The 26,976-nt window shown below is 39.3% G+C and overlaps 1 long non-coding RNA gene and 2 pseudogenes across 4 annotated transcripts; 1 reads left to right on the forward strand and 2 right to left on the reverse strand.

Moving 5' to 3' along the window:
* Nucleotides 1-912: 912 nt before the first annotated feature.
* On the reverse strand, nt 913-26,680 carry LOC131252751 (uncharacterized). 4 transcript variants are annotated; one of them, XR_009174667.1, is made up of 6 exons: nt 26,113-26,439; nt 19,623-19,690; nt 17,405-17,456; nt 12,298-12,355; nt 2,347-3,296; nt 913-2,269 (listed from the first exon to the last, which is right to left on the reverse strand). It is a non-coding gene; the product is annotated as an uncharacterized LOC131252751 (long non-coding RNA). The 4 variants fall into 4 exon arrangements; XR_009174665.1 differs by lacking the exon at nt 913-2,269 and having other exon boundaries at nt 2,748-3,296; nt 26,113-26,680; XR_009174666.1 differs by lacking the exons at nt 913-2,269; nt 17,405-17,456 and having other exon boundaries at nt 2,748-3,296; nt 26,113-26,443.
* Nucleotides 15,459-16,542, reverse strand: LOC131252750 (chaperone protein dnaJ 6-like; annotated as a pseudogene).
* On the forward strand, nt 18,865-19,028 carry LOC131254432 (U2 spliceosomal RNA; annotated as a pseudogene).
* Nucleotides 26,681-26,976: the final 296 nt, after the last annotated feature.

Genomic DNA, 26,976 nt, shown 5'->3' on the forward strand with positions numbered 1-26,976 from the left:
ACCATAAAAAATGAGAGAGAGAGAGAGAGAGAGAGAGAGAGAGAGAGAGACCCCGCCACTATGGGCCCCTCTTTGCTACAAATCATACATCAAGATGGGTCCCACCAAAAGTGAGCCCTCAAATCATCAAATCCAAGCAAAAATTATAAATCTAATCTTAGAAAACGCCCACCTTAGATCTCTTCTTGGATCAATGGCAAGCTAAGCTCATCGGCTTCGACTTTGATGGAGGTAGATGAAGATTAGATGGTGGAGATTGGGGTAGGGAAGTGGACCACACCTAGCTCTCCTCTTGGAAAGCTTGGACATTCATCCTTGGGAGTTGCTTGAAAATGGAGTGTGAAATGAGAGAGAGAGAGAGAGAGAGAGAGAGAGAGAGAGAGAGAGAGAAGTGATGTGTATGACATGGGAGGTATGGTGCTTGTTGGTAAGAAAGAAATGAGATGAGTAAAGGTGTTGTTGACTTTGGGTGAGAAATGGATGGGTAGGGTATGGGTTGTACTTGATTTGATTGTTTGATGGATTGATGTGATGGGTTATAGAGATTCTCTCGAAATCTGCAACGCGGGACATTTCATTAGAAAATACTCGGGCCCACAACTCCTGACTCGGGTATCAAATCGGCACGTGAGACGTGGCGTTAGAACCGCAGCGACGATGCGATCATAAGGATACAAGTCTCGGGTTGAGCCGACTCTGGAATATAGGATACGACTTAAGGTTGCGCGCAAATATCGATTATAGGTCGCGGGTTGTCGGAATTGGACCGGGAGGACCACGGAAGCCTACGGAACGGTACAGTCTAGGATACGGGCCTTACATTTCTCATGATAGAATAGGGTTCTAAAGAAAAAGGTTGCTTCTAGCCAAAGACCCAAATACACTTTCAGCTCTAAAGCAGCATAAAAACACAAAAATACCCTTAATCCACACCACTGGATTTATAAGAAAATAGCAAAGATGAAAAAGGAAGGAAAAAAAGAAACATAACTTCAATAATCCTCCAGAAAAACTCAATCAATTAAACAAATGAAGTGAAAGAAGAAATGATGACAATGGGATGGTATGAACTAGTTCTGGAACATCCACAAATTTGTTCAATTGGAAGGCATGAGAAGTAGATTGATTAGACAAGAAAGTTGTCATCGTTGAAATGTAGCGATCCACTACCAGCTTACTTTGTAAAGAGAAATCAATGCTAGATATCTTTTAACCTTTTGGGTGACCATGTTTTTCTCCATTCAAAAGATCATTGCATATGTATAAAGGAATTTTTAATCACAAGATGGTAGTTGCATGTCGCTAACTTGTGCACTTCTAATTTCCACAGTTCTTCAGAATCTGGAGGGTTCATAAACTGCAACTTCATTGAGAAGAATCAATTTGAGGGTGGCAAATTTGAGCAAACAATCTAGAGAGTTCATAGACTGTAACTTGATCTACCAACTGTATATCCCCACCGCAAATGACCTGGAACTCTTCAATATTGGGTGAGAATAATTCAACCCCCAAAGATGAGCAAAATTTATTCCACAAGGACAACTAAAAGTGCATCTTACAGGCATGGAAATTTTCTAGTACTATATTGTTCCACACTTATTGGTTTCAAAATATTCGACAAAAAAGTCAACCCACTCAACAACTTGACAAGTGAATCACTGAAAAATCTCACATAAAACAACAGCAAAAGAAGAAGAAGAAGAAGAAGAAGGCAAGACAACCCTAAAAAAAGGGAGGGAAAAAAAGCAAGCATATGGAGTAGGAAGAGGCGTACTACAAGTCCATCGATTGCCCGTCTCCAAGAATGTGGAATCCTTGCCCCACACATTCAGGATGATAAGCTTTGAGACAACATCTGACAAACAATAGCATCGTGTTAATTAAACATGGGAATAGTAGACAAGCAACTCCCATGCCAATCATGGGAAGAATAAAAGGTTTTTTTTTTTTTTTTGAGAGGTGGAAGTATAAAAGATTTCATTTCAATGCCTTAAACAATTACACAGAAGCATATTTGAGTACTCACCATCCAAACTGGATTTAAGGTACGGAACAATGAAAGATGAGGGGTTCACTTGATCAAGGCCGCTATCCAGCAATGTGTCAACACATTCAAAAGCAGCAATCACTCTTCTACCTTTGTATAAGCTAACATGAAAATGAGACATAGTAGAGAGCTCTCCTTGGCAATCTATAGTGCAAGGAATGCAATCCAGACAAAGACGAGAAAGTTGAGGTCCTTCCAGTAAACATTCTCAAGAACTGGGACCTGGGATGGCTACAAGAAGTTACTCCGACAGCTTAGAGAGATGGGAATCCAAACAAATCTTGATTTCTTGGCTAAACCTGATTCCTTGGCTCATGGACAGGGAGGGCTGGACCTAGACTCAGGTCCATAGCCTATGGACTGGACTTGTAAATGCTCCTGCATGCCTGACCAAATTGCAAAGCTACATGAAACAAAATATGCAAGAAGGCCACATCCTGATTGACTCCTTTAGGAAAAAGTAGTATGGTAGGTAGTAACTTTCAAGGTCCTGTTTGGTTGAAAAATGATTTCATCTCATATACAAGCAACTCTGCATCCATAGTAAAAACACAGAGAAGGAACCACATGCTTCAACAACTTAAAACAATTCAATTTTAAAAAAAGAAAATGAAAAGTAATGCTTGCTAATAATATATACAACATTTCCAAATAACTTCATGCGCAACATAAATTAGGAACATAAAGATAGAAAGTTACCAAATAATAATAATAATAATAATAATAATAAAGAAAACAATATCTGCTAATACAATACTTTGATTGGAAACAAAAGCTGAAATAAGAAAAAAGTACCCTGACTTGCCAAACAATGCACTAATCTCATCCCATCTCTTCATTGTTAGGCACCAATTGGAAAATCCAAACAAGCCATTTGTACTATTTTCAAACTGAGGGCAGTCATCAACTATATTGTCCACATTGTACACAATTTGGTCTTGCAATGACCCACCAGGCTTTATTCTCATTGGATTGAAAGCTTAAATTTCAACATAAATCAAGATGTTAGAAGTTAAGAACTAAATACACTTATGCTAACATATAGCCTGAAGAATTACATGATTCCTCCTGTTGTTCTTCCATTCTAGTCACATGTGAAGCATCTTCTTCTTCCTCCAGTTGTCCTTCCATTTTAGTCACATTTAAAGCATCTTCCACTTCGGACTCTTCTGCTTCCTTTGGTTGTCTGTCCATTTCAGTTATATTGAAATTTCATTGGTCTAAAATATTCCTGCAAAATGATAATAGCCTGGCAACAGATGTAACTGTATCAGCAACTTGATGAAGACCTAAATCATGTTGTTTCATATACTTCATCAACAAAAATAATAATAATAATAAAATAAAAAATCAAAGAACATGGGCAACAATTCCATTGCCCCCTACACCTACTTGAGTCTTGGATCCTGCTCACATTAGGACTCATGTCCTGCAATGAGCTCATAAAACTCCAATCTTACCAAAAAAGAAATGAACAAGTTGATTTTTGAATCTTGCAATTCATAAAAATTCCATCAGTTCTTCAATGACTCAATTAAGTGGAACTCAGAAACCGAAAGACCAAGTTCTGAGTCAACTTCAAGTTTTGAACATTGCCCATTGTTAGAAATTATACAGATTAATGTATTTCTGTATAATGTGGAAACCGAAAAGTGCAAAATAATCAGAAATCAGGACAGGCTGAAGTGCGTCTGAAATGCTGTCCTTAAAGCGTTATTTGCCCCTACTCAAGTGAATTGAGTATGCTGGTAGGTTACAGGCAAATAGCTTCTAGGATACGACGAGCCTGGTGTGGGTCTGCGTTCAGCAAACACGAAGGCCCACCAAATGAAACTCAATTACACACTTTCTGGTAGTATTACAGTATAAAAGAAAAAATCCCAAAAGAAGAAGAAAGAAGAGAAAAACTTCTGCACAGGTCAGTTCTAATCTTCAGCTACTGGTTCAGTTCAACCGTTCTAGACCATACCGCTGGTCTGTTCTTCAAGCTAAGGTTTAAGCCTTGCTTTGTTGCTGGAAACACTAGAAAATATGAGTGGAGAGGGGCTGGCTGTCTCAGTTCGTATGGGTTTGCTGGAGTGAGTTGAGATGGTTTGGAAACCCATCTAGGTCCTCCTTTTATAGGCTATGGTGGCTAGGGGGTTATGGTCCAGAGACTTAAATTCCATTAAGTCATTTCTGGCTGTTGGAAAACTAGCCGTTTTATGGTCGTTTTCTGACTGTTGTGCATGGACCATTAAGCTGCTACATGCTGACTGTTGTGAGACAACAGCTAGCCGTTTTCTAGCTGTTGGGCTAGCCATGCAGCAGTTATAGCTGGACCCTGCACTAATGGCTCAGCTGTTACAGTTTCTGCTGCAACAGCTCTTTTCAGTCCCTCTATTTATACTGAGAGATTTCTCTCCCAGTCCTTTAGTCTCTCTGCTAACCAGCCACCTGCCATAGCCACTTAGTCGCACCGCGACTCGCATACGTCTCGATCCGGTTCGCTCAAGGTCGCGAAGGAGCAGAGCCCGAGATCGAGATCGAGACCGAGACCATGACTGAGTCCTAGTCCGAGTCTGAGACTGAGACCGAGCTCGAGCCCGTGGTCGTGCCCGTGCCCGAGCCCGAGCGCGAGCACGCGCGCGGGTGTTCCAGTGCTACGCACTGGAACACGCAAGGTCCATAGTCCATGGACTAGGTAGGTAAATATTATAATACTCCGCATCCTTCATATAAACCACAGGCTTTTCTCTTCTCTTTTTCATGTGGGACTATTCCCAAAAAACCCATAGAAAAGTGTTTTCCAAAACAACTTTTTATATTATATTATATTTTATTATTAATTTTTTTTATTAAAATCAATATTTTTGCAACAATCTCCCACTTGATTTTTATAAAAATATTTTCTCGGTTAAACAATGCTGCCAGAATAATTTGCTTATATGCATAAAGAAAGATATCTTTCGATTTTATCTTTCCTTAGTGTAAGTATTTCAAAACTCTGTCAAAATGACTGGTAGCCGCAGCTTTGAACTAGTTATTCCTAGATAACAGAATTGAAAATACCACACACATATTCGCTATATGTTTGTTAGAGTTTCCACAATCTTGCTCAGCACAATTAATGGTCATGTGCTTATCCTAATTCATGAACAATCCCGAGAGAAAAACTCCTAACTCTCATGAGAGACGGCACCATCTCTACGTTTATATAGGTGAAATCCTTCCAGTATCTCCGTTACTATAAGATACTTGTCCTTATAGACTGGATTTCATTAAGAGTTCTAAGACTCAACCCTCTATCGTAATGCTCAGCACTTATCTATTATGGATGAGGTTTTATAATTTTAGTACTGAAAAAACTTTCCACATATCAGTGACTTGTTCTTACCCATTAAACTCAAAATTAGAGATTTTCTGACTTTAGGTTGGGTTACCATCACTGGTGGAACTTTGGTTGAAGAGTTTCAACCCCATCCCTCTAGATGTAGCCTTTACTACCTATCTCGGTAGAGGTTTAGTGAAAGGATCTGTCAGGTTATTGCTTGATTTCACATAAGAAATAGCAATGATTCCATCTCGAATCAATTGTCTGACATAATCATGTCGAAGACTAATATGTCTAGACTTACCATTATAAGTCCCGCTATAGGATCTAGCTAATGTGGCTTCACTATCACAATGTAGTGACACAGTCGATATAGGCTTTACACAGAAAAGAATTTCTAATAGAAGATCCCTTAGCCACTCAGCCTCTTTGCCTGTTGCAGCCAGGGCTATAAATTCAGACTCCACAGTCGAATGCGTTATGCAAGTCTGTTTCTTGAATCCCCAAGATACAGCTGCACCTCCTAGGGTGAATACCTACCCTGTAGTAGACTTGTTGTCCCCTGCACTTGATATCCAGCTCGCATCGGTATATCCTTCTAATACGGCAGGAAACTCTGAATAGAATAGTCCTAAGTCTTTGGTTGCTTTTAAGTAACCAAGGACTCTACTTATTACATTCCAGTGTTCAGTACTGAGGTTACTAGTAAACCTACTAAGTTTACTCACAGCATATGTGATATCAGGTCTAGTGCATTGTATAGCATACATAAGACTCCCTATTGCACTCGCATATTCTAATTGTGCAACTATTCTTCCAGTATTTTTTTTTAGCTTGATACTTGGATCAAATGGGGTCTTTGCTTCTTTTATATTTAGATGGTTGAACTTGTTTAGTATCTTCTCAATATAATGAGATTGACACAAAGCATAACCCCCACAATGTTTTTTAACTTTGATACCAAGAATGGTATTAACTTGTCCAACATCCTTCATTTTAAATACGGAAGATAGAAATCTTTTTGTTTCAATTACACTTTCCATTTTATTACTTATTATTAACATGTCATTAACATACAGACAAATAATAACGATGTAACTACCATCTAATTTAGAATATATGCATTTGTCAGCTACATTATGCATGAAACCATGAGAAAGTATTTTGGAATCAAACTTCTCATGCCACTGTTTTGGTGCTCGTTTTAATCCATACAATGATTTGACTAATTTACATACTTTATTTTCATTTCCTGGTAGAACGAATCCTTCAGGTTGTTCCATGTATACCTTCTTGTTGGGGTCATCATTCAGGAATGCAGTCTTTACATCCATTTGGTGGATGTGAAGATGATGTATGGAAGCTAGTACAAATAATATCCTAATGGATGTTATCCTAGCTACAGGAGAGTATGTGTCAAAGTAATCTATCCCTTCTTTTTGTCTAAAACCCTTAGCTACTAGTCGAGCTTTAAAGGTTTGGATAGTCCCATCAGTGTGATATTTCTTCCTAAATACCCACTTACAACCTATGGGTCTAGAAGCCGGAGGTAAGTTAACTGGTTCCCATGTTTGATTTGATAGTATAGATTCCATTTCATCGTTTATAGCTTCTTTCCAGAAAGCTGAGTCTCTAGAGGATATGGCCTCTTTATATGTTTTAGGATCATCTTCTATAGTCATTACTATAGGTACTTGTCTTATAACATTTTTTCTATCTCCTTCTACAAGATGGAAAATAACACGTTGTGAGTCTATATAGTCATCTCCTAGACTCTTCTCTATTCTTGTCCTTTGACTTCTACGAGGCTCAATAGGAGCTTCCACCATCTGTGGAGCTGTGCTATCTGGTTCTGTATTAGGAGTTTGGATTTCATTATCCTTTGACTCTAAGGATAGTGAGTTCTCAAAGAACTCAACATCTCTTGATTCTATTATTGTATTAGACTCTATGTCTAGAAGTCTATAAGCTTTACTATTTTATGCATACCCTACGAAGGCGCACTTATTAGCTTTTGGTCCTAACTTAGTTCTTTTTGGATCAGAGGTTCTGCAATATGCAAGACATCCCCACACTTTTAGATATCTTAGGTTAGGTTTTCTACCTCTCAATGTTTTATATGGAGATATTTTATATTTTTTAGATGGAATTCTGTTTATTATATGGCATGCTGCAAGCAGTGCCTCTCCCCATAGACTTAGTGGCAACTTTGCTCTTATCAGCATTGAGTTGACCATTTCTACTAATGTTCTATTCTTCCTTTCAGCTATACCATTTTGTTGAGGTGTGTATGGCACTGTACATTGATGTATCAGTCCATGTTCTTCACAGAAGTTATCGAATTCATTGGAGAAGTATTCTCCTCCTCTATCGCTACGGAGAATTTTTATTTTCTTATTCAGTTGATTCTCTACTTCTGCTTTATATATTTTAAACATGTTTAATGCTTCATCTTTACTTTTTAATAGGTACATATACACATACCTAGAGCAATCATCTATAAAGGTTATGAAGTACCGTTTACCTCCACGAATAAGAATGTCGTTTAACTCACAGATATCACTGTGCACAAGATCCAATATTTGAGACGATCTTTCAACACTTGGAAAAGGTTTCTTTGTCATTTTGGATCTTATGCACACTTCACATTTTTCGGTTTCATTATCTATGTATGAGATTAAACCATTCTTAGTCATGAACTTCAACGTACTATATCCTATATGGGCTAGTCTATCATGCCATAGTCCAGCGGATTCAACCATATACGCAGAAGTGCTACTTTCATTCAGAGAAAACTTAACCATTCCGTTACAAGCATATCCCTTTCCGACAAAATTCTCATTTTTGGACAGAATCAGTTTACCTGACTCATACACCACTCGTATGCCTGGTTTTTCCAGAAGATCCCCAAAAACTAAGTTTCGCCTCATGTCTGGGACGTGCAGTACATTAGTTAGAATCACTTTCTTTCCAGAGGTGAATATCAGTTCGACAGTTCCTTTGCCGACGACCTTCGATCGGACTTCATTACTCATTTGGACTTGTTGACCATCGGTCAATTCTTCATAAGTTTTGAAGGCTGATTTGTCGTAGCACACATGTACAATAGCGGCAGTATCATACCACCAACTTGGAACTTTACCTTGGATGGTATTCACCTCAGTGATCATAGCCACTATATCGCCTTCTTCTACTGCACTTGCCTCTTTTTTAGATTTGCGATAGCGGCATACTCAAGCATAGTGCCCAGTTTTTCACAAACAAGGCATGGGCCTTTGAACTTTCCGTTCTTCTTTTGGGTGTTCTTCTTGAATTTTCCTTTATTAGGTTTCAAGAAATCGTCCTTCTCGGGATGTTTGTTATTAGTGTTTTCTACAGCATGTACCTTGGACGAGGTATTCCCGTTATCATTTTTTCCTATCGCGGTTATGGGATTCTTTCTCAATCCTGAGGTGTTTCTGGATTTGTTCCAGTGTGTAGTCCTCGATTTTATGCAGCAATTTCTTTCTATAGTCTTTCCACATTGGTGACAATTTGGCAATTATAGCCCTGACTTGGAATGATTCAGGAAGATCAATTTTTATCGCTTTGATTTTGTTTACTATTAGCTGCAATTCTTGGATTTGGGATAGCAGCGGTTTATTATCTACCATGCTGAAGTCAAAATACCTAGCGATGAGAAATTTGTTGGTACCTTCTTCTTCAGCCTTGTATTTGAATTCCAGAGCGGCTCAGATCTCCTTTGCTGATGACGTCTGTTGGTACAGATCGTACAGGCGGTCGGAGAGAGCGTTCAGAATGTGTCATCGACACAAGAGTTCGTCTTCGGCTCTTTTAGTGTTGGCAGCTACTTGTTCAGGTGTGTCGTTGTCAGCTACTTCAGGTAGTGCTTGCAAATTTGGATCTAATATGTAATAGATCTTCAGCACCGTCAGGAGACATGTCAGCTTATCTTGCCATATTGTAAAATTGGTTTCATCAAACCGATCAAGACGTATCAAGTCTTGATTCATCAATATGATGGATGAAACACTGTCGGCTTCCATCAGTAAAAGAACACTTTAAGAATGTTGGAAATTATACAGATTAATGTATTGTTGTATAATGTGGAAACCGAAAAGTACAAAATAATCAGAAATCAGGACAGGCTGAAGCACGTCTGAAACGCTGTCCTTAAAGCGTTATTTGCCCCTACTCAAGTGAATTGAGTATGCTGGTAGGTTACAGGCAAATAGCTTCTAGGATACGACGAGCCTGGTGTGGGTCTGCGTTCAGCAAACACAAAGGCCCACCAAATGGAACTCAATTACACACTTTCTGGCAGTATTACAGTAGAAAAGAAAAAATCCCAAAAAAAGAAGAAAGAAGAGAAAAACTTCTGCACAGGTCAGTTCTAATCTTCAGCTACTGGTTCAGTTGAACCATTCTAGACCACACCGCTGGTCTGTTCTTCAAGCTAAGGTTTAAGCCTTGCTTTGTTGCTGGAAACACTAGAAGATATGAGTGGAGAGGGGCTGGCTGTCTCAGTTCGTATGGGTTTGCTGGAGTGAGTTGAGATGGTTTGGAAACCCATCCAGGTCCTCCTTTTATATGCTATAGTAGCTAGAGGGTTGTGGTCCAGAGACTTAAATTCCATTAAGTCATTTCTGGCTGTTGAAAAACTAGCCGTTTTATGACCGTTTTCTGACTGTTATGCATGGACCATTAAGCTGCTGCATGCTGACTGTTGTGAGACAACAGCTAGCCGTTTTCTAGCTGTTGGGCTAGCCATGCAGCAGTTACAGCTGGACCCTGCACTAATGGCTCAGCTGTTACAGTTTCTGCTGCAACAGCTCTTTTCAATCCCTCTATTTATACTGAGAGATTTCTCTCCCAGTCCTTTAGTCTCTCTGCTAACCAGCCACTTGCCATAGCCACTTAGTCGCACCGCGACTCGCACACGTCTCGCTCAAGGTCGCGAAGGAGCAACATGATGCGGACGTGCGAAGTGCGCCACTAGCGCCTCTACAGCCACACTACCTCACATGCCCACGCCCTCGCACCAAGCCCGAGCTCGAGACCGAGACCGAGATCGAGCCCGAGCCCGTGCCCGAGCCTGAGCGCGAGCGCGCGCGCCGGTGTTCCACGCAAGGTCCATAGTCCATGGACTAGGTAAGTAAATATTATAATACTCCACATCCTTCATATAAACCACATGTTTTTCTCTTCTCTTTTCCATCTGGGACTATTCCCAAAAAATCCGTAGAAAAGTGTTTTCTAAAACAACTTTTTATATTATATTATATTTTATTATTAAAATATTTTTTTAAATTAAAATCAATATTTTTGCAACACCCATCATTACCTGGTTGCTTGTACATCCCATGATGTTCACCTGATTAAGCATGTTAACAAACAACTTAACCCATATCTTTCTTAATTTCAAAACAAACGACCAAACTGACAGCAGCCCGGTGACTATTCCATAGTGCATAACAACAATAGGACTCATAAGAAACAATGCGTGGCACAATTATATGCTTTAGATAAGCAAGGAGTAGAATTCTTAGAAGCCCAAAACGAAATCAACCAACTGCAAGCACAAAGATAAGAAAGAACTCAGGTTATGCCAGCCCAAATATGTTCATGACAGATGCACCAACAGATTTACAGTGAAATACAATAGTGAGATGTTTTTAGTGGAAAATTTTGCCTTGAAGATATCAATAGAAAAGATAGCTGAATTAGAGAACCAATATAAAGAGATGCTGAAATGCAGCATATGCTAATTGGATTGCACCTTGGAGCCCACTCAAAGCAACCACAACAGATGACATTACGGATATGCCTGCTGTACTTGATTGATAATTGGCCTGTGCTTAATTGTGCAGCCCAAATCCCTATATAGGCTCTACAGATGCCAACCCAAAGTAAATGAAATGGCTGACATTACACAAATAGGCCTACTGCACAGTGCAAATCAATGATCAGCAAATGCTTCAGTGTGCAGCACAAAAATAAAACATGCTTAAAGACTTGCTAGGAACACACTTGAGTTTGAGACATACAATGCAGACAGTGGGTGATTAGCCAGGAAGATAACCGATCCAGTGAATTGGTTGTTCTCTAAGTGACTGTTGGAGAAAAGTGCCAAGTGCCAACAGCCTACATTTTCAGTGGAGACAAGGCCACAGATAGAATGTTCAGTTTATGAGTAGTGGAGTATTTTCCATCAACAATAGAAACATCATATTTTATTACAGTTACATGCAAAATTAGGACAGCATAAATAGGATTCATATAGTGAACTAGGATAGTTCTCCTTTCTTAAAAAAGAAAAATAAATGGAAAAAAAAAAAAAATCAGTCCTAGGATAGAGAAAAATCAAAGCAATCCAAAGAATGAAAATCAGCCACATTGAAGTTTTGAGTACCCATTTGACCAGCAACACCAAGGAGCATCTCTGCTTTAAAAAACTATTATAAAGCCGTGTGTGTGAAATAACCACATCATCACCTGGTGGTAACAGTACCACTCAAGTGGCCCCCTATAGGATAAGCTATCTATCAGTATGTAATAAGCAACTTCAAAATTCTCTACAAACTAATTATTGAGAACAAGATGAGAAAACAAGAGATGCTTAGAAACTTGTGGACAATATACTAAAGACTTGTGGACCCAGATGACAAAAAAACTTGTCATGTGTTACATAAATGTTGCCAACGGCTAAATTTTAAAATTAGACCCAGATGACATTCAGGGCAATAAATTTGAATCATATTTAAAAAAGAAGCATTGATTCCTTTGAATATTAGAATCTACAAACTAAAATAATTGTCAGGAATCAATACAAATGATGGGAAGTTCAATGTGTTAAGTACTAATCTATTGAACACCTCATTGGATTCAAAGAGCAACATACATCAAAAAGAAATAAATGCTTGGAACAGTATCTGACCTGGAATTGTTATTCGTAATATTTTAGAGTTACCAAATGCTCCAAGAACTGGATTCGACTGCAGTCATATCAATCAATACAATGTCAAATTCACTAAGAAGAGATGGTTTCAATGTATTCTAATTGAAAATAAAAGAAGAAAATCCATATAAAAGGATAGACGAAATAAAATGGCTTCCATTTTGGTAAAATCAGATCTGTGAGTGAGAATGATTGCAGGAGACAGTTGCTTCCTTTAGGCTTTAACATAGTCCACCCAAACTATAAAAGTAAAAGTTTTTTTCTTGAAATTTCTAATTTTAGTTTATCACTTTTTTTATTGAAGAAATAGGAACTCAACTAAATAAACAACACTTTTGAAATATAAAGTTATAAAAAAAAAAAGTTATTGAGGTAGACAGTACTGACCAAATCCAACCACTTGTAAGGCCATCATTTCTAATTTTATTGTTTTACATATTTCAAATTTCAACTGTAAGCCCTATCTAGACTTCCAAAATTCTCTTACCGGAATGTGGATTGCCACTCTACTTTTTGAGAACCACTTCTCTACTCCTATCAAGCTTACATGGACTATGGGTCACTCCAATACCATGAGGTACACATCTAATGCAATCGGATGTACCTGATTGCTTCAATGGTACGGGATAAACCCCAATACCGATTTGATCTCTGAGCACATATGATCTGCTAGAAAACTGAATGTTCATGGCTAAAACTGAATGTAACTTGATTAAAAGAAAAAGAAAAGAAAAAAAAAAAAGAATCATAAGCAATCCATGGTGGGACCTATTCAATAGAAGCACATACAATGATTACTGTTAACTAATATGGAGAACTCATTTTTAAGTGACAACCAACCAGGGCTGTAGGGCTTCACACTACTGAATGACCATTGACCAAAAGGAGATGGAAACCTAAATGTTAGTGGTTTAGATTTATGATAAACAAAACTGTGTTTGAAATGCAAATCATCAAGCATATATTATAAGAATCTTCTAGAAAGATCAGCTGAAATTGCTAACTCAAAACATTGCGACTACATTCATAGCATATAAGTCAGGTGACACATTTAATTAAATTAGAGTATGGTTGACATTCTCAATTCACTAACCCTAATATCGGCATGGTCATAACTTCTTGTAAGAGAAATTCAGCATTTCTATCTGACTATTTTAAAATAGCCATATCACAGCATTGTCTAATATGTATGTAAATCTTTTTTGTATCACATAATTTTTATTTTTATTTTTTAAAATGGCATCTGCAGATTTTTATTTTTATTTTTTTGGTTTGCTATGACAAAGGAAACCATAGCCTCACCTGATGAATCCACCAATAGTCCACATAAAACATGATAACAACATAAAACAAAGGAGATCCAAGCCAACCATTGGGTGGGTCTCATAGGCCGAAATTTTTGGCTAAGGCCAGCTAGTTCATCATAGGGACCAATCTGTAAACATTGTGCATCCTACACGTGTGCGTTATTCAAAATGGTGGAATTCTGTTGAGAACAACAAATGGTGGAAAGACATGGATCCAGGATAAAGCTGCAGATAAAATTGCTGCAAATCTCTATTCAGTAAAGTGAGCTTTACTTTTCTTGTCAGCACATCACTCGTCTTTTGCTATTGGATTAGTAACCTAAGGCCCTATTTGGATTTGACTTAAAAAATGATTTCATCTCATTTTAGTTAACAATAATTATGAATTAAAGATAACCACAATTTATATAAACTATGATCTCTAATTTGTAACTACTGTTATCTATAATACATAACTACACTTAACTAAAATGAGATCACATTATTTTGAAGTGGCAACCAAACTGGGCCTTAGATGCCTTCTCAAATTAATGATCCAGGTATTTCTGGAACCGTCTCCAAGACATGGAACAGACAGGACGCCCCCCCCCCCCAGCCAGCTTGTAAGAATTTTCCTTATCAATGATAAGGTGTTAGTCTAGAGGATTGAATAACGCAATAGAGAACAGGGGATTTTCATTTGATCTAGAACTAATGCTATTAGTCATGAGAAAATAGGCGTTGGTATTCAACTGGTTGCCTGGTTTTCAACTGCAAATCTTGTCGGAGACTTTCTATCTTCTCATTTGCGTGAAAAGGTTGGATGGTTTTTCGATTCCCATGGCATTGCTACCACCAAATGCAAAGAAACTACCACTCCCTTGTGGGTTGCTAAAGGCCCCAAATACTGAAATAAAGGAAATAAGTTGCTTTTGGAAGTTGAAAATCAAAAGAAGTAACTTTTTCTTAAGAGATACTTATGTAAGTTTAATAACTAAACTAAATAAGAAGTAACTTCTTGACTTATATAAGTTAAGAAAACAAAACAATCCAGTCAGGCATCTTTTCAGAAACAATTGGGGCATCTAATGCATGATTGACATTCTCTTCATCTTTTTTTCCTTTTTTTTTTTTTTTGGTAAATCTGGGCTCATTGCTCTGTTGGGCCCCACTTGGATGGATAGCATTCACTATATAGGGGCTACTCTGGCTTTTAAGGAACATTGCATTTATGAAGTCTTAGACTATTGAAAGCTTCCAAATCACAGCATAGCCTAATACTCATACGATTCATCCTTCCCTTTTACAAGGAGAAAACCCCTTCTATTCTAGTATTTGAGGATTAATGGATCACCATTTACACTCATCCTGATGGGGACATCACGCGAACACGCGCACGCACACTGCCCCCTACGCATGTACGTACGAAGAGGGCCCCACCATTGATCTGACTCAATGACGACATCCAGGGAGGGCCTCCTAGTTAGAAGACGGAGTTTTAATTCAAAGAGTGGGTCTGATAGTCAAGAAAAGTCCATCATGGGATCTCATGATCGTGGCCCACTAGTCGGATTGATTTCATATTTTAGGTTTTACTTATTGTTATTATTTAGAACATCATTAATGCTTTAGATTTCTTTGATTGATTTTTATTTTAGTTTACTTCACCGCTAAGTAATAGGTTGTGCATATGGTGCGAGTTTTGAGTATAAGGTTTTCTTATAAATAGGCACCCTTTGTAGTTTTTTTGATTCATTGAAGATTAATAAAAATTCTGTGTTTTCCAACTCTCTGAGTTGTGAAGCCTTTTTTTTTGTAGAAAGGTTCCCGTTTCTATATTTGAGAAAGAAATGAGAAAGCTTCAAAGACAGCCGATTGATTGGAGAAATGCAGCTAAATATCAACACAACTTACAAACGAAGCACAGTACTATAGGATTCATGGAGTGGAGAAAAGAAATAAATACATGGAAAGACGCAACCAGTTGATGGGAAGCAAATATTCTACTGGAGTCCTTACCAAGGGCAAAATTCCTTGGATTCTTCACTTATGTTTTCACTTTTTGGTCTATTTGCTGCTTTCAAGCCTTCTCCGCGCAGCCTCAAATTCCTCTTCATTTGGCTCGACGGAGGGCTCACCACCATTGTATTTTGCCATTATGGAGGAGAACATAGACTCAAACTGTTCTTTCCTCTCGCTTCGGCGCTGAGAGATAACTACCACCAGATCAGTATCTGCACGTTTATTGGATTTGCCCTTCCTTTTTAGAGGACTTGTAGGTGGTTTAGTCTCTGACACTTGCTTTGCCCATTGCTTGTATCCTTTAGTTTCCTTCAGCTCTCCTACAGCTATTGCCTCATCAATGATATCCTTGAACCGGTGTGAATCCAGTTTTGGCTCTGAACAAATCTTCGAACAGAAAAGCCTGTTCATATTACCCTTACACTTCTTATATAGATCCTTCAAATCCTTCTTCTCTATATCTGATCTTCTATAGTTAGCTTCAAACTCTTCAATGTCAGCCTCTGTAACCTTTTTGTACAATGATCTGAAGAACTCCTGAAGATTTTGAGCAACTTCCCCAGCTAGGTCAGCATCATCAACACATCCAGTCTGGTCATAAATTGCCCTTTTCTCCTCATCTCCAAGAATCGATATCACCTTTTGCAACAGTTGGAATTTCTCTTTAGCCTCCTCATCACCAGGATTCTTATCTAGATGAAGACGCAAGGCCAACTTGTAGTACGCCTTCTTTATTTCCTGTTGGGATGCAGTCCTCTCCACACCAAGAATCTCATATAAGCTCTTTTCTTTAGGCGTAGGGTATTCTTCTTCTCGGTTTTGATGCTCTTCCTCTTTGCTTCCTTCAGAATCCCTAGCTTTTTGCTGCTTCTTTTTTGCCATTTCTGTGGGGAGAGAAATGCGAACGGAAGGGTTTTGGAGAATTGTGAAGCCTAATTGGGTGCGAAGCCCTCCCTTTATCGAAGGGTTAACTATCGTGGTGCGAAGCCACATTTATCCCGATTCGTCCCCATCCATCGCCATCTCTACTACCCATCTTCTACCATCCCTTCTTCTCATCTCACCCTATCATCTACACTTCGAATCAATCGTCTATTACAACAATTCTCCTCCTCAGTAAAATTTCAGAATCTGGCCCTACAGGAGGGCTGAAACTTCGGTGGAGCACCACGCACAAACCGTACATCGGATCGAGCTGAGATTTGGGAATTTTATAGTCCATCCCTGGCCGACCAGGGTCAAGGTGGCATTTTTCTAAATAGTGAGCCCCACACAGTGCGGCCGGGATCACACGTATGTGCGTCTGGGGCCATTATTGTTGTCCACGCGTGTGGTACTTCTCTGGTTCGTCTCTCTCCTCTCTTTCACTCCGCTTCCACCAAAAATCCCTAAACCTAACCCTAAATTGTTCAAATCTCCAATTTTATGCCTCTTTTCTTACCCTAGGGTTCCCCGAATTGGAATTTCTGAATCCCTTGGATTAGGGACTGATTACTATGCATGTGTGGATGATTATTTCTTGTCTTTGAGTATCGTTTGGTTCATAATTTTTATTGATCCAACCCTATCATATGTAGGCCTGGACTCGTATAGATTCCTCTTAATTGAATGTTTGGACTTTCATGTGGGATATGGAATTTGTGTAATTGTTTCTGAACTAACATAATCTTAAGCCTGAAATCTCGCATATCATATTTAATTTTCATGTTCTGCATCACATCCTCCCCTTATATAAGGAGAAAATATGTTATTTCCCTTATTTGCAAGCAGGTACCTACCTGGCCTGAGATCGTTAATGCAAGCTATGGCCGTTGGATCCTTGTGATCAGCCTGCAATCATAATCACAAAGAATAATTTGAATGCATAACTGGTAAAGGCATGCATGCTTATTAGTGCACATAGTGGAGTGATATAAATATTGTTAGGCAAAGACAGTAATGTGGTGCTAGAAAACTGAAATAGCTAGAACAGAGAAGCAAGGATAGTAAAAACAACAATGGAGTAGCTGCTTTGCGTTAGTGTAAGTGATGGGGACATCACGCGCACTCACGCCACCCCCTACGCACGTACGTAGATAGAAGGAGGACCCCACCATCGATCTGGCTCAATGACGACGTCCAGGGAGGGCCTCCTAGATAGAAGTCAAGTTTTTGCTCAGAAAAGTGGCCTGATAGTCAAGAAAAGCCCACCATGGGATCTCATGATCGTGGCCCACTCATCGGATTGGTTTTATATTTTAGGTTTTGCTTATTATTATTATTATTATTATTTAGAACATCGTGAACGCTTTAGATTTTCTTGTTTGGTTTTTATTTTAATTTACTTCATCGACAAGTAATAGGTGTCGCACATGGTGCAAGTTTTTGGGTATAGGGTTCTCCCTATAAATAGGCACTCCTTGTAGTTATTTTCATTCATTAAAGTTAATAAAAAAAATTTACTTTATTTTTCTGCTCTCTTCGTGAGTTGTGGAAGAATTCAAAGGTGGGTGCGAAGCCCTCCCTTTTCGAATGGCTAATTACCGTGGTGCGAAGCCACATCGATCCCAATTCACCCCCATCTTCTATCATCTTTTTTTCCATCCTCCCCCCACCATCTGTACTTCGAATTTTTCCTTTTGTTGCATCAGATTTCTTCATTACAGCAGGTTTCCAGATTTCGGCCCGCAGGTGAGCTGAAACTTCGGCGGAGCACCACGCACAAACCGTACATTGGATTGAGTTAAGATTTGGGAGTTTTGGAGTCCATCCCTGGCCGACCAGGGCCAAGGTGGCCTTTTTCTGAATAATGGGCCCCACACACGTGCGGCCGGGATCACACGCACGTCCATCTGGGCCATTGTTGCTGTCCACACGCGGGATCATCTTTTGGCTCAGGGTTCCTTGAATTAAAATTAGGGAATCCCTTGGATTAAGAATTGATTTTTATGCATGAGTAGTTGATTTTATTTTCCTTTGACATTGTTTGGTTTATAATTTTTATTGGTCCAGTCCTAGCCTGTGTCGGCTTGGACGCGCATAGATTCCCCTTTTTAATTTAATGTTTGGATTTTTATGTGGGACGTGGAATTTTTGTGATTGTTTCTGAATTGGTAGGATCTAAGCCTGAAATCTTGCATATCATATTTAATTTTCCATGTCTTGCATCAGCAAGCATATCCATGCCCGTGGTATATCTTGACAGAGCACATTTTTTTTCCAAAGATTTGTAACTTCCAAGAAGTTCAACATACATAACATATCTTCTCAGCCTTTTGGCTAAAATCAAGTGTAGTATCTATTCTACAACCAGCATTTCATGGTCTTTTGGATGGTGTCAAGCTCCACTCCAATCAAGTTGTAGGTGAGTGACTTCTAAAGTCCTCAATGCACCTGATGTTTGGGGCCTACTGGTATAACCTACAAGCTTAATTCTGATGGTGGAAGCAAAATGAGCCTGATCATCCATTATTGCAGTTGGCCTCATGCATGATTCCGAATGATCCATTGTTGTATATTACACCATCACAGTGAGTGAAGTTGATGCCACATCCATGAGAAGACAAAGCACTGGAGGTTTATTTTATTTTATTTTATTGTTTCCAATTCCTTCATGATTGACTGAGAAAACAAGCTAAATGCTATCAGATGGCCAAATCGCACTCCTCATTTGTGGATTCTTAACCAGGTCTTTGTTAAGTTTTTCACTCATCATTTGATGTCTGTGTTTAGGATCTTCAACATGCATTACAGGATGAACTAAGAACACATGCCTTAGTTGTCCAGGTATAAAGAGAGTTGATTGTTTGCATAGGAAATGAGTTTTAGTGTTTCATTTGGCATATGGCCCAAGCATTTAGCGATGGCCCCCACTTTATCAATGGGTTTCTTCATTACTTCCAATGGAAATAGCAGCAGAGAAGTCACCCTCTCTCAAATCTCAATGTCTAGTTAATAGATCTGAATGCATACACATCAAAGGTTGAATATCAGTTCGGGAAGAAAATGCTTGCTAACATGTCTAATTGAAATTTTCTGCCTCTTTTGCTTTCCACCAATTGCCTTTTGATCAATAGTCTCCTCTTCTGAAGCATAACAAAACAGCAGACCAGAAAATCATATATTTAGTCAGATGGACCACAAAAGCAATGCAACAATGATATAAAACCAGAATATGGTCATGTTATCTACTACAAAAGTTTGTGAATCAGCTCAAAATCTATCTATTTAACAAATGGTCCAATCATTTTTATTTTATTTTTTTAAATACAGAGAACATCCATTAAACTGAAAAGTATCAAACAGAAGAAGTATCAGAGCCTAGATAAAAGGAAGGTTGATCTCCAGACTATGAAACTTTCACCAATTTACCATTTACAAGCCGATTGCATATCCCTGACAATGAATAACTAGATGCAACATGGGAATTTGTTGTGCCTAAATGATGAGCATGTATCTATATACAAATTTCTACAGTTCAATCGAGTTGAAATGTGTAATGTGAATGGGATCATGCACTTTAGGAGATTTTTCTGTGCCATCCTTTGCATTTGCAAAATAAAGGAATAAATTTGCAGATAATCAGAATTCTAGAGTGTACAATATGATTAAAGAAAATGCCATTACTTTAAAAAAACAATCAGCAACCCACTGAGATGCATGCCCAAAAGTCTGCTGATTTCATGGGCCCTGCCATGATGTATGTGTTTTATCCACGTCAGCCATCTATTTTTCCAGCTCAGTTTAAGGCATGAGTAAAAAAAAATGAGGTAGATTCAAAGCTCAATTAGACCACACCACAAGAAACAGTGGGGTTGTAATATCAAAGGAGAGGATAAAATTATGATGAAGTATGTTACAAAGGAGATTATAAAATTATGATGAAAGACGCAGAGCCCATCACAAAACAGTTGACCTAGTAACCATTGGGTTCTTAGGATTCCTTTCAATAGATCAACTGTAACACAGAAACCGACGTCTCATTCAAAACCATGAGGCTGCTTCAAAATGACTAACTCACAAAGCAGCAATTGACTCAAGTCATGAAAACACCACCCTATTTTTCCCCAGTTTTTTCTTTTTCTTCAAATGGTATATCCCAAATCTATCTAAATAGAAACTAAAAAATACATCATGGTATATCACAGAATAGCATTTTTTCATAAGTAATATCTCAAAATACTATAGAAAAACAAAAGCTCTAAACTGATTTTCAAACTGTAACTTAATTGATTTTTTAGGAAAGCCCTAATCCGTTTATCTACAGATCTAGATAACAGGGAGACTCAAAATTTTGGGGAAAAAAACAATAGATCTTGTTCCAGTACTAAGATCTGAACCTATTTCACCTAAAATCCTTATCCAGTTACAGATTTATAGGAAATGGAACGAAATTCCAGTATTATATCCTCTGGTAATCTGTGGATTTGCAGATCTAGGGCTTATGAAGACCTGAAAATCAGAAAATGAGCTACGATTCATGTAAACTGTGAAGCCAAAAAGGTTTTTTGTATTTGAGACAACCCAATGAGGTTAAATATATAGAGATTACAACCATCTATACAAGGAAAATAATAAACTCAGAATCCTCTACCTATGGAAATAAACTATACAAGGTATACTAGTTATATAAGGTATGTGAGTTGTCTAACATCCCCCCTCAAACTAATGCTGGTCATTGATAGGTAATAGTTTGTCAACTAAAAAAGAGTGACGTGCAGAAGTGAGGGACTTGATGAGAATGTCAGCAATCTGATCATGGGATGCAACATGTGGAAGAGAAATGAGCCCAGACTGAAATTTCTCGTGGCCTACTTCTAAAAGAAGTCCATGTAACCAGACGAGCTCACTACAAGCAGCGGACATCGCCCGATACTCAGCTTCTGTGCTGGATTTAAAAACAGTGGCCTGCTTCTTACACTTCCAAGAGATGAGAGAAGTGTCGAGAAAGACACAATAGCCAGTGGTAGATCTTCGTGTGATAGCGCAACCGGCCCAATCAGCATCCGAATAAGCACGAAGGTCCAGAGTCGCCGTGGAGGAGAAGAACAGGGATCGATCTAGAGGTCCACGAAGATACTGTAGGATGCGCAACACCGCAGTCATATGAAGAGTCTGAGGAGTAGAAACAAACTGACTGACGACTTAGACAGCATAGGCAATATCAGGGTGAGTTATAGTTAAGTAAACTAAACTCTCAACCAAACAACAGTATAAGTCGGGCTATGTAAGTAGATCACCATCGTCACGGCCATAGTGAACGTTAAGTTCTAAGGGAATCTGAACTGTCTTTTGATCCGTCAATGATGCCAAGGTGAGAAGATCCTTGGTATATTTACGCTCGCTGACCAGAATTCCACGGTTGGAACGTGAAAATTCAAGTCCAAGAAAGTATGTTAGATGGCTGAGGTCTTTCATCTTGAAGGATGATTGCAGAACTTCCTTTAAAGCCGAAATGCCAGTAGCATCGCTACCAGTCAGGAGGAGGTCGTCAACATAGACCAGAATAATGACAATTTTGTGAGTAGTGGTGCGCAAAAATAAGGATGAGTCATGATCACTTTGAGTAAAGCCAGCACCCGTAACAACATCGTAAAAGCATTGGAACCATGCCCGAGGTGCCTGTTTGAGGCCATACAGGGCTTTCTTTAGGTGACATACCTTATCGTCAGAGATTAAAGAGCCGGGAGGAGGTTTCAAATATACGGTTTCTTGAAAGTCTCCATGAAGAAAGACATTTTTCACATTCATCTGAGCGAGTGGCCATGAGCGAACAGAAGATATAGCCAGAAGAGTATGAACGGTTTTCATCTTGGCTACGGGAGCGAAAGTCTCATCATAATCAATTCCGTATTCCTATTTATATCCCTAAGCGACAAGTCGAGTCTTATATCGATCCAATGATCCATCAGACTTGAGCTTGACAGAATAAATCCATTTGCTACCAATTAGTTGTTGGTCAGCAGGTCGAGTGACAATGTCCCACGTATAATTATCATCCAATTCCGCAAGTTCTTCTGCCATAGCCTTCTTCCAACAATCATGAGTGGCTGCCTGAGAGTATGAAGTAGAAATAGAAATAGTATCCAAAGTAGCATTCATGCAGACATAGAGCATATCAAGCGCTCAGGCACTCGATGTTCACGAGCGAAATGACGTATCGAGGTAGGTTCGAGATGTACAACAGGTACAGTAGGTTCAGGTTAAGTAATAGGTGGTGGATCTTTACGTGGTCGACGTGAGTAAACCTGCAACGGACGAGGGAGAGTACTTGAGGTAGACGGAATTTCTGGAAAGACTGTTAGACCAGGAGAGTTTGGAGTATGCAGAGGAGGAAGAGATGAATGAAAGGTAATATGTTCAAGAAAAACAACATGTCGTGAAACCCAAACATGACGAGAAACCAGATCGTAACATCGAAAACCCTTCTAACTTTCCCCAAATCCTAAGTACATACATTTGACTGATTTTGGAGAAAGTTTGTTACGTTCATGTGAAGCTAGGTGAACATAACAGATTCAACCAAAAATACGAAATGTGGAATATGCAGGAGGTAAGCCGATAAGAACAAAGTAGGGAGATTTACTGTTCAGAACCTTGGTTGGCATCTGATTAATTAAGTAGACGGAATGTAACATTGCTTTTGCCTAGAAAGAACAATGAACACTCATAGTTGTCATCAGGGTGTTGGCGGTTTCAACAACATGACGATTTTTTCATTCAGCCACCCTGTTCTATTGTGGAGTATCAGAACAGGTGGTCTGATGAATAATCCCATGACCTTAAAGAAATGTACGAAAATCGGTTGAGAGATATTTCCTCCCGGAGTCAGAGTGGAGAGTTTGAACTGAAACCTGAAATTGAGTCTCCACCATAAAGTGAAATAACTTGAATTTTTCAAAAACCTGTGACTTCGATTGCAGAAATTAAATCCAAATGTAACGTGTGAATTCACCAATGAATATAATATAGTATCGTAACCCAGATAGAGACATAATTGGTGAAGGACCCCAGATATCCGTATGCACAAGTTCAAACATAGAAGATGATTTTGTAGTTCTTAGGGAAAATGAAACACACTTTTTGAAAGACAACAGAAAGAACAAGAAGAATCTAAATCATTTTTATTAAGAGAAATATTCCCTAACATGCTAGACGAAATTAATTAAAGTAACCAATCAGAATGTGGATAACCTAGGCAAAAGTGCCACAGTTTCCACAATTTATTTGCAGAATAAATATCTGATGAATATGGAGAAAAGAAACAACGAGCCGGAGTGACAGATGGATCAAAATCCAGCACGTATAGACGACTATACCGCCTACCCCTCCCAAGTACCTTCTCCGTTGCCAAATCCTGCACAAAACAACAGTTGGGAAGAAATATAACTAAGCAGTTATTGGATGTGAGTTGACCAACTGAAATTAATTTGGAGGAGAGGTTAGGGACATGAAACACATCACGGAGGGTGAACTGACGATGAGCAAAAGGAGAGAAAGTCAATGATCCAACAGACTGAATAGGTAGTCTAGTGCCATCCGCAGTAGAAATAGTCTGATTGCCGGTCTAGGGACGAATGTCACGCAGATGGGATACAGCACCAGTCATATGATTGGAAGCACTCAAATCGAAGAACCATGTAGAAGATGAGGATATACCTGACATACCGGCCGCAAAAAGGGCCTGAACGATTTACTGGAGCATCGCAGGAGTCAACGGAGATAAAAGACCTTCAGCAGAAACAGTAGATGTAGAATCACTAACAGTCGGCACAGAAGAAATAGTGGCAGCAGTAACAGAAAGAGCACGACCACGATCACCACGTCCACGGTCGAAAGAAGATGCATAGACACGTGTACGCCAGTCCTGAATACCATGACCAGTCCGTCGACAATAAGCGTACCATTATTTGCATTGAGCGACAACATGACCCACCTTGTTGCAGTTGTGATAAATCAAAGGAGTGGAACCATGTGTTGGTGTAGTGGTGGACACAACAAGCACCATATCAGATGATCTCGGAGTTAAGGAAGGAAGAGAGAGAACTTTCAGTCGTTGTTCCTCAACTAATAAATCATTAATAAGCGAATTCAATGAAGGAGTAGGGCTACGGTTCAAGAGAACAGCCCGACAATGCTCAAATTCCGGATGCAGCTTCATAAGAAACTGTCGAACTTGCACACTCTCGCGCATAGTTTAAAATATCTTAAAGTCATGAGGAAATGTTGGATCCATTATAGTCATCTCAGTCCAAATTGTGACAATTTTGGAGTAAAATGATTGAATATTGTCGTCACCCTGAGTAAGGTTAATGAGATCTTGTTCCAGGCGGTATAACCGGGCCATATTACTCTGTTGATAAATTGTCCGGAGATGCTCCCACATTGCCATAACAGTGCAATAAGGTATGAGGCCAACAGCAATGGACCGATCGATGGAATCAAGAATCCAGGTAATAATCCGTCCATTGTTCATTTCCCAATCAGCTAATTTGTTGGCATCTGTGGAAGTGGGGATAGTAACAGATCCATCAATTAGTCCCCACAAACCACGACCCTTGAGGAAGTTCTGAAAATGGATGGCCCATAGAGAATAGTTGGTACCATCAAAACTACAATGTGGGGCCTCTGTACGTGATGAGTTCTTGTCCATTGATCTGAAGTAATGTAAAGCACGCAAGGAGTTGCAGCAGAAGAAGGTCGTAGAAGTACCGTACAACAGGAGATACCCAAGGGATTGCAGTTTCTGGATCTGTCGGAGGAGCTCTGGATTTGGAAAAGAGAGATGGGAAGCAATCAACAATAGAGGAACAGGGGCGTTGGATCTTGACCTAGATCTGAAAAATTGAGCAGGGGCGCTGGATCTGGATCTAGAAAATTGAAAAATCGAGTAGGGGCGCTGGATCTGGATTCGAAAAATTGAGCAGGGGCGTCGGATCTGGATCTGGAGCAGGAAAATCGAGCAGGGGCGCTAGATCTGGAGCAGGAAAAGCGAACAGGGGCGTTAGATCTTGATCTGGAGCAGGAAAACCAAGCAGGGGCGCTGGATTTCGAGCAGGAAAATCGAGCAGGAGCGTCGGATCTGGATCTGGAGCAGGAAAATCGAGCAGGGTGTGGCTGAAAAACGCAGAATGGAGCAGGGGGTGGCCAGACGCAGCAGGGATGGTGGTCAGACGCAGCAGGGATGATGACCGAACGCAGGTATGGTTGGATCTGACAGGTGGTGGTGCCGGTGATGATGGGGTGGCCGGATTTGGATCAATAGGGCTCTGATACCATGTAAACTGTGAAACCAAAAAGGTTTTCTGTATTTGAGACAACCCAATGAGGTTGAATATATAGAGATTACAACCATCTATACAAGGAAAACAATAAACTCAGAATCTTCTACCTATGAAAATAAACTATACAAGGTATACTTGTTATACAAGGTATGTGAGCTGTCTAACAATTCAGAGAGGTAAGATTGAATCGTGATTAATAAAACGAGATCTGAACCTTCACTAACCTTATTATCGATTTCCACAACCGATTCGAACAGAAACGCTGAAATTTCAACGATTTGCAAATCTAGAAGATTAGAAAACCTATAACTTTTTGATCGGCGATCGAGCTAGAATCCTCGTTTTGAAGAGCACGTTCGAAGGAGAGAAGCGCGAAGGAAATGGTGAATAACGTACCTGCGAGATTGGCACGATCCAGGAGTGTGAAGGAAGGGAATGTAGAGATGAGATGTTAGGGTTTGAAGAGAAGGGGATTGGAGTTTTGGTGTTGAAGAGGAAGAATAAGAGCAGGACGAGCGTGGAGATTTGGAGAGAGAGAGAGAGAGAGAGAGAGAGAGAGAGAGAGAGAGAGAGAAGGGGAAGCAAAAGAGCCTAACGTGGAAAGATGGTACTCGTGGGTTTTGAGAAATGTGCCTGCACTTAGAAACGGTTTAGAACCGTGTGCACTTTGAAACGGTTTAAAATTGTACCTGAAGCGAAGCATCGGCCGTTCCTGATAAACGATTTTGGGGTAGTGTACATTATAGTATTCTTGGGTTAATGTATTGGTTAGCTGCTTGCTTTTCTTTTTTTCTTTTTTTTTTTATTTTTTTATTTTTTAATTTAGTTTATGATATGATGGGACTATAACGGTTGGAACTGTGGTCATGTCTAGTGATCCTAACCGTTTATAAGATGGGCCCCATCGTAGATGGAAGTCGCCTATGAAATTCTCTAATTGGACTACTTCAGTTTTTTTTAATTATTTTTCTGTTGAATATGTACTGTGTTCTTGACCGTTGCTTTATGGGTCGTTTGTTTGAAAGCCTAGGATTTTCAGATTTTGAAGATTTTTGAGGCAGCCAAGGGGACCTTCATTATTGTTGATT

Source organism: Magnolia sinica, chromosome 8, assembly GCF_029962835.1.
Source record: "Magnolia sinica isolate HGM2019 chromosome 8, MsV1, whole genome shotgun sequence".
NCBI classification, from domain to species: domain Eukaryota; kingdom Viridiplantae; phylum Streptophyta; class Magnoliopsida; order Magnoliales; family Magnoliaceae; genus Magnolia; species Magnolia sinica.